The sequence below is a fragment of the Pinus tabuliformis genome, chromosome 3_2 (genome assembly GCF_031772625.1).
Source record: "Pinus tabuliformis cultivar Carrire ecotype Pingquan chromosome 3_2, CPIR1, whole genome shotgun sequence".
Classification (NCBI taxonomy): domain Eukaryota; kingdom Viridiplantae; phylum Streptophyta; class Pinopsida; order Pinales; family Pinaceae; genus Pinus; species Pinus tabuliformis.
The window spans coordinates 970,009,976-970,028,190 of NC_142302.1; positions in this window are offsets into that span (position 1 = coordinate 970,009,976).

Below are 18,215 nucleotides of genomic sequence, written 5' to 3' on the forward strand. Positions count from 1 at the left end.
GTTTTCTTCATCTGACCCATTAAAAATTTTGATGAAGGTATTGAGTTTGTCGTCGCGTGACTCATTAAAAATTCATGACGAAAAATGAGTTTAGTTCTTCGCTTCGTACTCATAACAAAATGAGGTCGACATCTGTTGAAAGTAGGTTTCTCTTTATCCGAGTTCGATAGATTAACTAACAGAAAACTAACCGATCCGGGTATACTATTAACCTTTTGTCACACCCGGTTAGCAACTATGACAAAGGGACCACCACAGAGTCTCTCTTTACGATCTTTTCAGACTCTCTAAATATGGAAAGACCACTGAGTTGTCTAGTCTGGACTCTTTAAATTACACAGACAAGATATAGAGTCGTTCTTTTTACGGTACTTTTCAGACTCTTAAAACATGAAAAAATTGACGAGTTTGCCTGTCTGGACTCATTAAACTAATCAGATAGGGCAAAGAGTCGCTCTTTTTGCGGTCCTTTTTAGACTCTTTAAACATGAAAAGACTGATGAGTTTACCCGTCTGGACTCATAAAATTAATCAGACGGGGAAAGTGGACAATACAACTGTATTCCGTATTTGAAAGCGTGGTTTGGCAGCAGTCGTTCCCTTGAACATGGCACTCCCTTAGAAAAACCTTCCTTTTGATGGCCTCTCAATATGAACCCTACCATTCTATGAGTTTTAGCCTATATACCCTGATGTAATTGTGTCTTTGTATCCTAACACTCTGTAGTGTTCATGAGTCAAGTGCTGTTTGGTTAAAACCGTTGTCGTGCATTCGATTGTTCAAGGGTTACCCATTTGTTTCCTCCATCAACCGATCAAACATATCCTTTCATCATGCCCTCCGTTGTTTAGACCCAAATGCTCAAAAGATTCCTCAAAAAACAAAATCATTCTTGTCCCATTTTGTGTCAACTGATGTAGGACACATTATTTCCTACCTTTTGATAGGTTTCTTTCTATCGACTTCAACACTCTATCTAGGAATATAACCCAGAAACACATTCAGTGCCTTGGTACTTGCAGACATTAGTGGTAGGTTACCTTGTGTTTGATCAGGGGTTCTCATTATTGACTCCTGGTTAAGCGATTCTACGGGTGTTCGACGACAAAGAAATATTTCACACTCACTAGTTTGTACTGTGCATCTTGGAGACCATCACCATTATCGGTGGCCTTCCTCGCATCTGCTAATGGTCTCCATTATTGACTGGTAATCAGATGATTTTGTGCATGTTCGAAATCAACACATATTTTTCACATGTATTGATCTATGTTGTTCGGTGAAGCAGAAATGAAGATCTTGAGTAGAGGCTTGCATCATTCAGCCTTGTTTCATCTCCCAAGCTGCGGATATTGTTTTTTGAAGACAACTGTTTCAGGATGATTCTATTATGACACTGGATCAACTTTGTGCTTATCGGCAGCCAGCCTTGTTATATCTCTTCAGAGAAGATTATTCTGACATAGCTATTGAGCATGGGAATACCTGACTCAGGACATGATTTTAGCAGTTATATATACATATATATATATGTGTGTGTGTGTGTGTGTGTGTGTGTGTGTGTGTGTGTGTGTATCAGGTTTTCCTTACCGCCCGAAGCTTCTCTCTCTCTACAAATTTTGACAGAAAATTATAGTTTTAGTAAAGTATTTAGGCCATCGTCTTTGCCTCTGATCTCATACTTTAGGGGGCATCTTTTATACAACAAAATGACCTCCTCATCAACTTAGAGGTGAAAGACAGCATGACTGAAGCAAAGACCACAATTGCAGGCCTTGACTCCACACTAACGTTGGTTGCACACTGTAAACCTGCTTTATAAAGCTTGTTACCAAGCCTAAGGGTGTGTTAGTGACCCTACTAACTCAAGTTGTTAGACCAGGGGCAACGTTAGTGAAACTAAGGGAAGTTCAATGGGTCAAACCAACGAATCTGCTCACAAATATCTAGATATTTATCCCTAAATTTTCTCAAGAAAAGAAAGGAAATTCCCAAAAATCAAACTATTTGGGGAAATTCCAATCTGAAAAAGAAGGCAAATGGGAAAGATTTGGAAAATAGGGCAGGTTCATTGCTTTTGCCTTAATGAACTCTATGAAGAGCTTAGAAACCCTAACTCAATTGCTACATAAGCAGTGAGAGGGCCATTGTGAAAGGGGTCGGAGCATTTGAAAGGATAGCCTACTAAGTTGTTGTGAACTATCATATACTTGAAGAAGTGCGCTGAAAGAGAGAGAGAGAGAAGAAGGGGCAAGGGAAGATTGATACAATGGATGGTTGTAGTCACTCTTCCATTATTAATACAGAACTGCAGTTGTGTTCCCTACTCCATGGTGTCGGTAACCTTTGTTCATTAAATTGTTCATTCGATACTTTGTTTAGATGAGTGGTTTAGTTGTATGAAAATAGATGTTCATTGTGCATTCTTATATTAGTTTTCAAGATTGTATGCTGTGATTGTGTTTGCCTTTCCTTTGTGCAGGAATTGATTTGGAGCTGGCTTTGAAGGAGTTCTTCTTGGCTGCATTGAGATCTTCAAACAAATCTATAAGGAGACTTGAGGTAATCCTCTTTCCATACTTTGTTAATTGATATTTGATAAATGGACATGTGTATAACTTGGTAGCTTCTGTAGATAATCTTACAGTCTGTCGAAGGTCCCAGGAAGGCCTTTGAGGGTAGTTTTCATTCTCCATACACCATGCATTTTACCCCATAGCAATGTCCTACCTCATTATATGGTTAGTATTGTAACAAAAATATGCACTATGCTATGGAATTAGTACAAACATGTAATATTGATGTTTTTTCTAGAATGCTACAAATAATGACCTTTAAGATGATGATATAGACTATGTTGAGCTTACATCAGATATTGGAGACGATGGTGATGAGGACGGCGATGGCGTTGGTGATGATGATGTGGATGAGATTTTCAGGATGGTCAGGATGATGATCATGGAAATGATCATGAGGATGATCTTGACTATGATTTTCGTGGTGCTAGCTAGCCATGCGTTATTTTCTATATTTAGTTGGGATGTCTTAATATGGTAATCACACATTTGTATTTTAGTTGATTCAAATAATGATGATGATACTATCAGTACTATCTTGTTACCTTATGAATATGTTGAAATTTTTTTACATTTTTTTAATGAAGAATCATTGTGTATGATGAGATTCCTATTTTTTATGGATGTTGTGAATTTATTTTAGAATAATGATATCTATGAAATGTTTTGATTTGGTAATCATACATTGAATCTTAGTTGATTTGATTAAATATGATGATGATATTATCATTATTATCTTGTTATTTTATGTATATACTGAAAATTATCAACATTATTTTGATGGACAATTATTATGTATGGTGATATTACTATCTTTGGATGGATGTTGTGAATTTACATTAGAATAATGATATTCACGAAATATTTTGATATGATAATCACACATTTGAATCTTAGTTGATTTCATTAAATTTGATGAGGATATTATTAGTATTATCTTGTTACTTTATATATGTGTTGAAAATAGTCAATGCTTTTTGATGGAGAATGTGTAGAAATTTCCCATTGTAGATCACTTGATAATGCAATGTACTAAAGCAATATACTAGATTTACTTCTACAAATAAACTTGTGGAAGCTTAATCAATTTTGAGCACGATCAATTAAGAACACATATAACAGAGAATGAGAAGTCAATCACACATGAACACAGAAGATTAACCTGGAGAAAGCATCAGCTCAAAACCCCTCAACTGTATATCAAACAATTTGAAACAATAGCAGAGATTACACAAAGCTTTAGCACAAAAGCTATCCAGCTCTCAGTACAATCCCTCAACACATCTCACAGACTGAATAGACACACAATATGTCTTCCTCTAATCCTCCAAGCCTCCTATTTCCTTGGGTAGTTTCTCTTGGGGTCCAAAAGCTGCCACCTGTGTGAAAATTACCTCACACACTCTCTCTAACCTTTGATCTAACTGTGCAATCCACCAAGGAATGAATTCCTTCTGCATACAAGAAATATCCTCATGGGAATATTCCTACAACTGATAGTACACTGTCCCATCATCTAATCTCAACTGGGTTTCTGACTGAATTGACATGCATGAACTATTTATGAGAGAAAATTTAGTTATATGAAGTGCAGTAGTTACATGCATGCATGCATTAACTAATTTGACTCACAACTAGTTCCTCCAACTATTGGAACTAATCTAACTAGACTTAACTCAGTTAACTGAGCTAGCTAATTACAACTCAACCTTATCTCCTTAACTGATGGATAACTTCCTCAATCAAAGGGATAACTGTTGCATGTCCCCACATAGACTTCATGTTTGATTTTCTCCAACAAATTAACTTAGGATGAATTAACTAATTATTTTTCAAACAACTGCTAAGATCAAATTCGAATTTTAATTCTCAATTTTAGTTCAGGGGCTAACTAAAATTGGAATGTATCCCAAAATGCTATTTATAACACTGCTAATTTTAGCACTTATATATTTAGAATTTCTTGTTGCTATTTTCAACACCCCCTCTCAAAAAGAAAGGGATTATCAATCATCCCAATCCTGTCTCTGTGGAACTCAAACTTGCATTTTTACAATGCCTTAGTCAAAATATCTGCATCCTGTTCCTCGGTCGAAACATACAGAAACGACATGATCCTCTTCACCACATAGTATCGAAGATGATGATACCGGATATTAATGTTCTTGGACCTGTCATGAAATACTGGATTCTCAGAGAGTCTGATACAACTCTGATTATTGCAATAAATCACTATTGGATCCATCCTCTGACCAAACAATCCCACTAGAATCTTCCGCATCCAAATGGCCTCGCATGTTGCCTGACTGGCAGCCATGTATTAAGCCTCTACTGAGCTAAGTGCAACCGACCTCTGTTTCCTGCAGTACTAGGAAACTGTAGCTGAACCAAGGTTTAAGATTCCTCCAGAAGTGCTCTTCTGGTCTGATGGACTCCTTGCCCAATTTGCATCTATGAAGCCCTGAAGCTTCACTCCCTCTGTCCATTTGTACCACAATCCATACTGAGATGTGCCTCTGAGGTATCCTAGCACATGCTTCACTGTTGTGGGGAAAAGTATCCGACTCGGATGACCCTATCCCTACTCTAAGGGTGACAGTCCTTAGCAACAACTGAAAGTAAAGCTTTAATGTTTTCTTTTATGAAAGTACAGAGAGAAGGAAGAAAAGATTAACCAACCGGTGTCTTTCGCTTTTGTCGATCCTTATCCTCTCTCTTTGTCTCTTGTTCCCAGCTCCTTGCTTTCTTTGCCGGTCCAGCTACACACAGATCCTGCACAACAGAGAGAAGAAAACTACAAGATACATGTACTCATAACTGATGCATGGATTAGAGTGAATCAAATATACAAGTAAATACAATACATCAATGCAATACAAGTATATAGGAGAACATTCAAAGCTTTATTGATAAAAGTAACAGGGTTCTGAGAAGGTTACAACCATCAATGGCTCCAATCCAGCAGCACCTCCCCAGCAGCAAGAAATCTCCTCTTCACCTCTATAAAAGCAATCACCCAATAGCTCTAACTGTAAACCAACAGCACTTCCTTGCTTTGCACAAAATTCCAACCTCCTTAGACCTCATGAGAGAGCTCTATATATAGGAGATTTGGAGAAAGGATGAGTCAGCTTGAGGCTGGCATAAAGCTGACTAGTGTCCTCTCCCACTTTAGTTAAACTTCAGTTCTTGAGTCCACTTGGAGATCCTTGCTTACACATGGAGATCAAGTACCTCTTACTCATCACAGGGCGAATCCCTTGAACCAAGTGTCAGTTTGGAAGCTTCCTGGGCAATTGACACCTTGCAGAATGACTGTGCCACTTGGCCAATCTTGCCCAGCGCAGGTAGCCTTCATTGGATTTGACTTTCAGCGCAGGTACAAGGAGGAGAAGTTGACATTCAGCGCAGTTGCTCAGTGGAGCAGCTGACATGATCCAAAAATAGCCTGTTTTTGAGTGTTTTCAGGTGGAGAACTGATGGGAAGTGCTGTGGTTTGCTGACCTTGTTCTTCTAGGGGTAAGAACAACATGTTTAGGGACTGAGGATCCCTGTAATTATTGACATTTCATGCTCCATGCTGCGAGGCACAAAAATGTCTATAACAGTTGCCCCCTAAAGTATGAGGCCGTTTATCGGGTGAAATGCTTTATCTAGAGGGTCCGAAGTTCATTCCAGTGCCGAGGAGGCGCCCTGTAATACAATACAATACAATACATTATTTTTCATTCTTGTTTTCATGATCTAGCTGAGGCGGGCATTCCCATGCTCAGCTTTATAAATACATTTTGGTACATATAACAAACGATCGTCTGATGGTAGACTGATAATTCTCTGCTGAAATTATCATCCTTTGAGTAGGATGATCATCTGCTGCAATGATGTACATGACAAATGCTTTTATATTTCCTGAATATGTATCGCAGCCCGGATGGATGAAACTAGATCCGGGGTCTTCAAACTCGTTCGATCTTCACTCTAAGTACAAGTCGATCCATGTGAGAATTTCGCTGAAGTCGAACATGGAAAGACCTCGCTTGATTACCGGCCAATAATGAAAACCGTTAACAAGCGCGAGAGGAATCACCGATAATGATAATGACCCTCAAGGTACTGCAGTACAATTCACGTGGCGTGAATAAAGGACTTGGCGTCGAACGCCACACAAAATCTTCTGGTCGAAGGTCATTGATGTATACCCGTCGCCGGAAGTGAGAAACTTGCCATTGAGGCATGCAAGCTTCAAAGTACTGATGGGGTTGTTCCTAGATCAACTTCTTGGATAATGAGCTGAAGTCGACAAGAAGCGATCCGTCAAAGGAGGGCCTTAATGAATCCCACATCAATGACACGGAACGGAGCTAATGATTTTAGTGGAGGTGAAAACAAACTGTGACATATGATTCAGGGTGGCGATCATGAATGGATGAAGGATAATGTATGGCAGTGGATGGGACACGGTTGACACTTTCAGAATGACCCCTCTTGAACATATAACGACACTGATGCGATGGATCGGTAGCATTACCCCAAATGTGGATGGTTTGGCGAAGACCATGGTGATGAGACCGGTGAATGAAAACAACCCAACCCGATGTGGAACGGAGGAAAAGTGTCATGTTCAAGAGTGACTTGCTACCATTAAGCTTTGATGTTCTCCCAATTTTTCCCCAGTCATTTCTGACCAGTACCTCTTTATTTTTGTCAAGCTTGAGGAGGATAACATATGCTTGTTCTATAACCTGCCCTTCGGGCAAGCCCATCGCTATGATTTAACGAGCTTAGCGATAGGGAAACTCGTTCTCGTCTAAAGACAAGTTTGTCGCTATTTAATCATTTTAACGAGTCTAACGACAAGGAAAACTCGGTCCTTTTCATTTTTAGAGAGTCTGAAAAGGTACATAAAGTCAACTCCAAAATTCCTTTTTCGTCATCTAATCCCTTAAGTCCGAAAAAGTATAAAACAATACAGAAGGGATGAATTTTCGATTGCTTTAACGAGGCGAACAAAACAAGCGCTCGATCTTTTTGTGCAATAATCCCTCAGGTCCAAAAAGATTAAAATCTAGAGGAGGGATAGCTCTTCCGGTCGCTTTAACGAGCTGGAAGGCCAAAACTCGGCAAACTTTTCATATTTTACGAGTCAGTGAAAAGAGCTCAAAGAAGACTCATCTTTTGAGGAACGAGTGATAAACAGGGATAGCAACTGATTCCAGGTACAAGTTGGAATATTCCAATCACGGTAGTGTCACAAGGATGGCTAGATGAAATCACTCTTCGCAGATGCTCCTCAAAATGGGTAAACACACATATGGGGGTGAACGACCGGCCAAATGACAGTGGAGGTGATGGATGAAAACACGACCAAGGTTTTTAAGGCTGATAAATTTACGATCGCAATGGTTATTTACCGAGATAGGTTCATTTTTTAATGAGCTTGAACTCTGGTGGAAACTTTTGCTCACACTTTTCTATTTTTTAACGAGCATAAATTCCGTGGTAAAACTGCTCGATTCATGGTCAAATTTGATTTTTTACTTTTACTAGCTTTTCTCTTTTCAAATGTAGTACTTGTTCAGATGAAAAGTCAATTGACCAAGGTAAAGGACGGGAAGCTGAAGAACTTTGGGTTTGGTTCTATTCTGACTGCCTTTGCCTTGGAGAAAATCCCACTGATGCAGCCTCAGTACATCATACTTGACTTGCCTTCTCCGACGGAGCCACGCATGCAGAGGTGGGTTGACCACATGTCCCGACATGCTGGTCAACCTCAGATTACTTTTACTGAGGCCTTCTTTAGGTGGTTCGAGCGTCAGGAGATGGTGTTTTCTGAGTATCCATATGTGGGTATGGACTACCGAGGTGATCCGGACTTGGTGCTACCGGATGGCGAGCAATGGGGCGCTATTGGTAAAATTTATGACCATGTTACTGTTTATTATTTTTACTCATGATGTTATTGTGCAAAACTGATAAAACTCTTGGGTGCATGCAGATGTTGGTCCTGTTCGTTCAGCAGCTCGTCCACGATCGCCAGTTGCTGCCCCAGCAGCAGAGCCTGCTAGGCGAGTTGTCATTCGCGACCTTGGTGATACTGAGATACTTGCAGCTGTGCAGGAGCAGGTCGAGAGCCTTACTCGTGGTCTTCCGGATGTACAGATTGACGAGTTACCTTTACAGTTGCAGCGGCACACTATTGGCGTGCCTAGACGATGGACTCGTCTCTTGCGCATGATTGCACAGACCGTGACGTACTTTCATGAGCACCACTAGGCTAGGGTGCCCCCTAGCATCTTTTTGAGTTCTAGGTCATACGACCAATTTTGTTTTGATTACAGCACATCATGTACAAACTATAAACAACTTTATATATTTTGATTTTCGGGGTTTATTATGGTTTATTTGTGATCCACTTGCATTAGCACCGATGCATCTCTTTTTATATATGTCGTAAATGTCTATCTAATACATAGTTTGCTAATGAATCTGTTAATGTGTTCAAGTTTCTGGAAATATGTTGGTATTGAATTGAATCAAACTCTCTTTCCAAAATCTTAACCCTTAGAAACATTCGATAAATAGCTGGATTGCGGACTGAATATATACCAGTGAGTTGTAGTATCACAAGCTGTGAGTCTAGCCTAACAATTAGTCGGCGTATACCATGAGCGATGGTATCAGAGAGGAGTTCAATCAACGCACTATACTCAGCGATGTTGTTCGTTGACTGCCCAATACACACCCCTCTGAAACTCACTAACTCGCCGCTTGGATCAAAAATGGCCCAGGCTGCGGAGGACAAATTCCGCGTACTACGACTCGCTCCGTCGGCATATCCTACATATGTCTCAGAAAAATTCGACATCTGCAACAAACAAGAAGGGTGGATTACTAAACCGAAACAAACACTTTAGCGAAAACAAAATCCAACAAAAGCACTCAAGTTACTATTCAGGCATAGTAACGCTTGAGGTACAACCCGTTGCGGGGTTGCGCCAGTGGTATCCCGTCATAATCCATTAACTCGTAGGCTCCTTTTGCTAACACCCTTTTAACAATATAAGGACCCATCCATAAGGACTTAAATTTTCCTGCTCCTAATTTGTCGGATTCTTGGTCGTAAAGTAAAACCAAGTCACCCTCAGAGAAGATACGAGGTTTGACATTCTTGTCGAACTGTGCTTTGACTCGTTTCTTATGGGCTTCGTTCGCCAAAGCGGCGTCACGACGGTTTTCATCCAACTGGATTAATTCCAAGAAACGAGCCTCTTCTTCTGAGGTTCCGGGGAGGAGGTCAATTGCGAGTTTAAGAGACGAAATTTCGCACTGGATCGGTAAGACTGCCTCCAGGCCATACACCAATTGGAATGGTGTGAACCCAGTAGCGTTTTTTACCGAGGTTCGGTAAGCCCACAATGCTGAGTACAGGAGTAGGTGCCATCTTCTTTTGTGAACCCCGATCATCCTTTGCAACATACGCTTTAGGACCTTGTTGATTGCCTCAACTTGTCCGTTGGCTTGTGGATAATATGGGGTAGAGCTGTCGTGAGATAGCCCTAGTTTGGCAGCTAATTCAACCATCATGTGATTGCGAAAATGCGATCCATGATCTGTCACTATAGCCTGCGGAACGCCGAACCTGGCGACTACATGATTAAAAAAGAAAAGGGCAGCTGTTTCACCAGTGTTATCCAATGTAGGCATCGCCTCGGCCCATTTGGTAAAATAGTCAACAGCGACTATAATATACCCATGCCCCCCGGTCGAGGTGGGGTTACATTGCATGAAATCGATGCCCCACTTGGCGAAAGGCCCAACAGCAACTATAGGCTGCAACGGTGCGGGCGGTCTCCTGGTTTTGCTATCAAAGATCTGACACGCATGACAACTTCTGACAGCTATTATGCAATCTTTAAACATAGTTGGCCAGAAATATCCTGCTCGTAAGATTCTTTGTGCTGTTGCATATCCAGATTGATGCCCCCCGCACGCGCCTGAATGACAATCATTCAGGGCTTTCTCGGCCTCCTCAAGGGTAAGGCACCTTCTCAGAACTGTATCGACACCACGACGGTAAAGTGTATCACCGACGATCATGTAGTTTTTAGATTGGTATCGTATACGCTTCTGTTCCGAGTGTGAGGTATTAGGCCTAAATTTTTGGGTTTGGAGATAAACAATGATGTCTCCATACCACTCATCGCTTACTGATATCAGAAACAAATTTTCATCCACGATTGACTCTTCTGATGTTTCATCGTTGGACGACGATGGGAGATCGCATAATAATTCCGCGAAAACTAGAGCTTTCTTCGATTTGGATTTTACAAAATCCAGATCAAACTCTTGAAGGATTGCTATCCATTTTGAATATTTGCCCCCAAGCAACTGTCGCGACAGTATATACGTCATGGGGTTGCAATCTGACAGAACGGTAGTTTTCCTAAAGAGGACATAATGTCGAAACCTTTGAATCGCTTGAACAGCAGCAAGCGCTAGTTTTTCAACATAGGAATATTTACTTTCTGTGTCATTTAAGTTTTTACTTAAATAATAAATAGGATGTTCAATTCCATCGACTTCTTGCACTAAGACCATCGCAATGGTCGTATCTGCTGCAGCTAGATACAGGTTAAAATCTCTTTGATAGTCCGGGGCGTACATTAATGATGCTCTTACTAGAGAATCTTTCAGAGCGTCAAAGGAAGCTTGCGCAACCTGGTCCCAGACAAAAGGCACATCCTTTTTCAAAAGACGAGTATAACCTTTGGCAAGTTCTGCGTAATTTGGAATGAACCTCCTCAGAAAGTTTGCTTTCCCTTGGAGTTTCTGAATCTGAAGCAAATTTGAAGGTGGAGGCAAATTAATGATTGCCTGAACCTTACAGGGGTCGAGACAAATCCCATCCTTAGAGACTACAAAGCCAAGTAAACGACCAGAACCGACGCAAAACACACACTTGTGCGGATTGAGTCTTATCTTGTAGTGTCGGCAACGTAGAAATATTGCTCTCAAATGCCGCGGATGATCAGTCCGCTTCCGCGAATGAGCCGGAAGATCGTCGAGGTAAGGTTGAACGATGTTCTTGATGTCATGGAAGGCATAATTCATTGCCCTCTGAAACGTCGCCCCTGCGTTCTTTAAACCAAAGGGTAATTTTCGATAAGCGAATGTGCCCCACGGACAAATAAATGCAGTCTTAGACTGGTCCTGTGGGCGGATATTTATTTGATTATACCCGGAAAATCCATCCATAAAGGAAAAGATTTCACATCCGGCGCATTCATCAATTATCTGGTCGATGAAGGGTGTAGGGTAGTTGTCCTTTGGACAAGCTTGGTTTACATCCCTATAGTCGACGCACACTCTTATCGTCCCTTGTTTTTTCATAACAGGGACAATATTCGATACCCAATCAGTTAGAGGAACCGGGTAGATGAATCCAGCATGGAGAAGTTTTTCTACTTCTGCCTTAATGGCAGCGGCTTTCTTGGGATGAACCTGTCGAAGCCGTTGTCTTACTGGTTTGATATCAGGATACATTTTAATCTCATGTTCAACTATGCTCGAGTCAATGCCTGGCATTTCATCATATGACCATGCAAAGACATCTCTAAATTCGCGAAAGAGAGCACCATATATTTCCAGTTCTGAAGGGGAACAACTTTTGACGACATGAATATTCTCTACAACATCAGATTTTGTCGAGATGTTTACGGCTACGGTCTCTTCAATATTGGATAGGTTTCGCTCTGAATCCACCGTATTTACAGTATTTGTTAGGAATTCAAACACTGAAGGGTGATATAGGTCGTGTTGAGTTTCTTCTTCACACTCTGGAAGAAGGGAACGATGGTGGTGATCATTCCATGGCGCCCCCTCAATCATCATTGATTGTAAGATTCCTTCGTCAGTCCCATGAACTTTTGACCATGGATCTAACGGGGTACCATATTCTCCAGACCTATCTACCCAAACGCTTGACGAGCGTTGATTTGGGCTCGCCTCCCATGCCTGAAACATTGATTGCTACAATATTTCTATAGGGCTAGGTGGCAAAACCACTTGATAATCCATGACGACTTTGTCTCCTGCGACCTTCGAAGAAGATACCATGTTGCATGTTGCTACAAACGGGATATCCCCTACATGGGAAGGAGGTGGCAACACGAAAGTTCCCATCATTGTGGGATCTTTTAGCAAGCCTACTCCGATATCTTGCACTGAATGGTCGCTCCCATGGATCATGGGAATGCTTCCAGTAACTTGTGAACCATTAGGGAGGAAATTCTGTTGGTCGACGATCGTAATCCCTCCTTCAAACGGGAATGCGATCTTCCTAAAATATGTCGACACTACAGCTGCCATGGCATATATCCATGGTCTTCCCAGTAGGATGTATAGTCAAGATTGCCATCAATGACTTCAACATCAATTTCCACTGTTTTTCCTCCTAGTTCAACCTTAGAGTTATTTAGGATACCGTACGGAGTGTACGTCCTACCGTCAAATGCTTTCAATGTCGTCGAAGATCGCGACAAGGTTGGAGATCCAAGAGTTTTCCAGCAACTCATCGACATGATACATGTCGATGCTCCCTCATCAATAATCGTTCTGTGAACAGTTTTGTTGAGTGCTTTCACTTGAATAAGGAAAGCTAGTTGTGCTGGTAACTGAGGATCATATCCTTTGTGATCAAAGGATACAAGATTGGAATCTTTAGGATCCACTCCACCAATTGCTGATAACAATGCCTGCTTTTGGGATGGACAATTTTGCAGTACCTCAAGAGTCGACATAGCAGATGGCGATTGGGCCAAATCCTCCACTATATTATAGTGTTGCGCCGCTCTGGCGCGAGGGTTAAATGTCGACTTGTGTACTACTCCCTTAGGTGGCTTTATTGTTAATTCATGCGTGAGGGGGGGTACAACTTCTGCCGAAGTTGTTGTCGAACTGCTGGGTTGATCTTTCCTTTTGTCGTTCGACACCGGCGGATTCCCATAATCTTTATTCCTGGTCGAGATCAAAGCATCATTCTGCTTAGAAACCGACAACATAAGCACTTGTGACGGGGAAGCATTTCCACTATCAACCATATTTTGACCTGGGGTGGGAAATGGATCAGTCAACACAGCTGAAGTCTGGGAACTTTTAAAGAACCTCTTTAACTCAGCTTTGAACGGACAGTTGTTTGTCGAATGATCCTCATCGCATATATGACATGGATAATTTTGTTTCCCTTGCCCAGGAGGGTTCGAAGAAGTTTTTTGAGGGGATGAATCACCCTGTTTCTTCTTCTTCCCTTTGTTTTGTTTCTTCTTGCTTCCTGGTTGATTGGAGTTTTTGCCTTTATCCGTAGATACAACATTCACCTCCGAAGCAAGAATCTCTTGATTTGCTTTTTGATTCGAAGTCTTACGGGCTTTCTTATTTGAATCCTTTGTCGACTTAGCGTTTGCAGTTCCAATCACACCATCACCGGCATGAGAGTCACTATTCGATCCGGGAGGAGGAGGGATTGAAAATTCCGGTCTGGGGGCGTCAGGTATCTTATCATAGAGCGTGCCCGACTGAGTATATACTAAGTCCAAATATTGAGCACGAGCAATAACCTGCTCCTCTGTTACGACGCCTCCCTTGGCCACATCTTCTGTTATAGCAGGAAGAAGCGACTTTATAAACCACTCAGCCAATAGCTGATCTGGAACATAGGTTTTTACCATTCTGCGACGACGACGCCACTCATGTATATGATCTGATATATGTGTGGTCGTTGTCTGCTTGAAATTGGTCAAGATCTCTGTTCCAGTTTCGTACCTTATAGGTAACTGAAAGTGTGTTAAGAAAGTCGTGGCTAGGGAACTAAAATTGTCGAAAGAGGCTCTAGGTAATTCAATATACCATTTGGCCGCCGGACCAGTCAATGTCCTCTGGAAAAGACGAAGCCTTATCGAATCATCATTCAAGGTATTCGACGAACACCACAGATGGAATGTCATCACATGATTCGACGGGTCTTCGCCAGGATTTCCATTGAATTTAGGAATGTCCGAAGGAAGTTTGTGAGGAATCGCTGGCCACCAATGGGCATAGGCGATTGGATCGTTCGTTAATCGATGTAAATCTGGTAATTCTAGGGTCGCCATGAATGGCAACTGCTGATTCAGGTTTGGCGAGGCGTACCCAGGATACGATGGAATCGCCTGAGCAGTAGGCCTTTGCATACCAGCATAATGCAACTGATGTTGATATGACTGATACGGCTGGTGGGCTTGGCCACTATAAAGTGGTTGATTTAACCCGTTCTGAATATAGGGTTGCCCACTATTCGCAAAGATCTGTTGCTCAGATCCCTGGTACACCTGTTGAAACTGAGGTTGTTGGTATTGCACCATCCATGGTTGTGAAGCCATGTTTTGCTGTGCGATACTAACCGACGGACCAAGATGCGGGGTTATGGTTCCCGTTTGTATCTGTGTCGTCCCGGCAGTTGGCGATTGTGGTTGTGTTGCAGGGTCAATTGGCTGTTGCATTACAACTTGGGGTTGACATACAACAGGCATCGATTGAACTTGCGACATGGTTACAATTGCTGGCGTCGTCGGGATACTAGACATAGGTACACATTGTTGCATGGAATATACAACTCTTGGTTGTTGGGGTAACATAGGTACCCAACCACTCGTCGTTACTTCAGTCAAACCTGAATGTGGTTGAAAACTGCCGTATGGGTATCCCCCCGGAAGAGGAAGTGAAAGGGCATATTGCCCCCCATACGGTAACAATCCGGAGCTCAAGGGTATAGATTGCCTTTGAGGACTGGATGGTCCAAACTGATTCCCAAAGGGATCAATTTGTCTAGTTTCAACATAAGAATTACCGGGTATTATACCAGAAGAACAAACTGGAACAGACCAAGTTGTCGTAATAGTCCCTGGGTGGACTCCTTCTAGCTGATGAGAGCTAGTCGGGACAGCTGGTATGCCGGCAAACATCGTTGGATTGACAGCAGGAGCTTCTGCTGTCGCTGTGTCGTTTGGCACAGTCCTAGATGTTGACGGTTGCTCAGACATTTTAAGTCTATCCAATAAACTGCCTAACGATTCTACAGGAACTTCCTGTGGCGATGGACAAACTTCTGATGCAGAAGGAAAAAGAGTGGCGCCTACTCCAAAATGAGTTGGAGTATTTGCTTGCTGATCCTCTACGATTTCCTCTATTGCAATCAGACCAGGAGGAAGAGGAAGACCGTCAGGTCCGTAAAAGATTTCTGGTGCCGAAGAAGGGGTTGCTTCGACAGCGACAGTTGTTTGAACAACAAGACTCTGTGGACCGGTTTCAGATGGAACTGGTTCAGTTATGCAAGTTCTTGTCTTCAGACTAGGATCAGTACAACTGTCCTTCTGTTGCTGTTGAACTTCTTCAATAGAGGCAGGGATTCCAGAAATATTAGGAGTGACCAGAATCTCAGATGTTGTCGGAACTGTTGTTCTAACTTTAATGGGAGATTTTGACCCGGTCAAGCGAGTTCGCTTCGTCCGTACTATTCTCGATTCCGGAGACAAAGACGGTTGACTCGCGAGTCTCCTCGAACGACGGAGTTTTAATTGACTTTCCTCCACGGTTGCGGATTACTTGATCAACTAAAATACAAAAAGGGGAATTATGTTTCCGTATTGAATGAATTTTATTAGACGCTTTTAGACATAACTTTGCTTTTTCATGTTTTAAGAGTCGAGAAAAAGCTAAAGATGACTCTAGTCACCTTCGATGTATTAACGAGCCCGAAGTGACAAATGCTCGGTTGGACCTTTTCAGTTATAGAGTTTGAAAAAGGCCAAAAGAAACTGCTCTGGAGATCTAGGCAGAGGGTGTGCCAAACCTTTCGCGAAACCACAGAATACGTTTTACGGTACGGGTGGTCGATCTTCGTGAATGCTGTGTTCACTGCATCGCGATCAGTAGGGCGGCCGACACGGCTTCCTAAGGATAAAGGATAAATGCCTATAGGGGTCTCCCAATATACGCGACGGTACGCGGGAGCACAAGTCCGTATTAGTGCTATCGTCCCTCAGGAGGAATCACCCACCTTCGTAGAGATCGACAGTCACTACGTTTAACGACGCCGGAACACGTCTCTACCTAGACCTCTATTGTGAGCGTTATGTTGCAATGCGTTTTTAGATTCATTCAATATATTTTAAGTTGATCTTGTTTATCAGTTTGTCTTTCAGGATCACCACGAGATGTATTGGTACAAATTCCTAAATGCAGCTAAAATGATAAGCAAGATTTTACAATCTTTTTAGCTTTGAAAATCCTAACTACTGAGGGGAGAGAAAAACACTATCTTTCCACACAGAGCACAAAGCACAAACTAATGCACTTTCTCCTAGATCAGACACGCAAACTTATCAAAAATGCAAATGCAAGATGCATGTATTTCTTTTCTTTTCCCTTAATGTTGGTGTAGACAAAAGGAAACTGTCGTATAATTTTCGAATTCAATTTGAAGCGTAAACAAACAAGTTTTGTCTAAGATCAAAAGACGCCTTACAGGTACTTGTTTCAACACTAAAAATGTATGAATTCAAACCATAAAGTGAAAAACAAACAAACTCAAACAACCATGAACAGTAATAAAACTAGCTCTTAAGATCACAAAGACACTTTTACAGTTCAGGATCTAAGAGGTCACCGCTATACTGGTTCGCTTTTCACAATGGGAAACTGTAACTGAAGCAAGAAATACTGAAAGAACACTCACAGTTTCATCACACAACTGAGGTGGAATAATGTCAAGGAAAATGGTTTACAGCAAGTACAATGACCAGCAAGCAATCAACAAAAATCAGTGAAAACAGGGCTCAGACACTAAGGGAAACCTCAGCAAGACACTGGCTAACTGGACCAGCGCAGGCTCTGGTCTGTCAGTTTGATTCTCAGCGCAGTTCCCGAAGGGAGTACCTGCGCTGAAATGCAGACTGCCTGTGGACAGCCTGCACTGAGACACGAGAGTTGCGTTTACAAGGAATTCCGGGTCATAACAAGCTCAAAAATGCACTGTTTTTGCTGAAATAAAAAGCTATAGGTCAAGTACAGGCTAAGGGATGATCAAGAGGATGAAAAGCTATCACAAAGAGTACAAGAGTCTTTTGTAGATCAGCTCTTCAAATCATGAATCTGCTCAGAAAATGAGCAAGAGTAGCAGCCCCTCTACTTCGCTTTTGATATAGTCAAAAGCTTTTCGATTTGGTACTCTTTTCTTCAGGAAATGAATAGCAAAGATACTACAAACACCAACAAGATACTAGGCTCCCCAGCGGAGTCGCCAGTTTGTTGTGGGGAAAAGTATCCGACTCGGATGACCCTATCCCTACTCTAAGGGTGATAGTCCTTAGCAACAACTGAAAGTAAAGCTTTAATGTTTTCTTTTATGAAAGTACAGAGAGAAGGAAGAAAAGATTAACCAACCGGTGTCTTTCGCTTTTGTCGATCCTTATCCTCTCTCTTTGTCTCTTGTTCCCAGCTCCTTGCTCTCTTTGTCGGTCCAGCTACACACAGATCCTGCACAACAGAGAGAAGAAAACTACAAGATACATGTACTCATAACTGATGCATAGATTAGAGTGAAT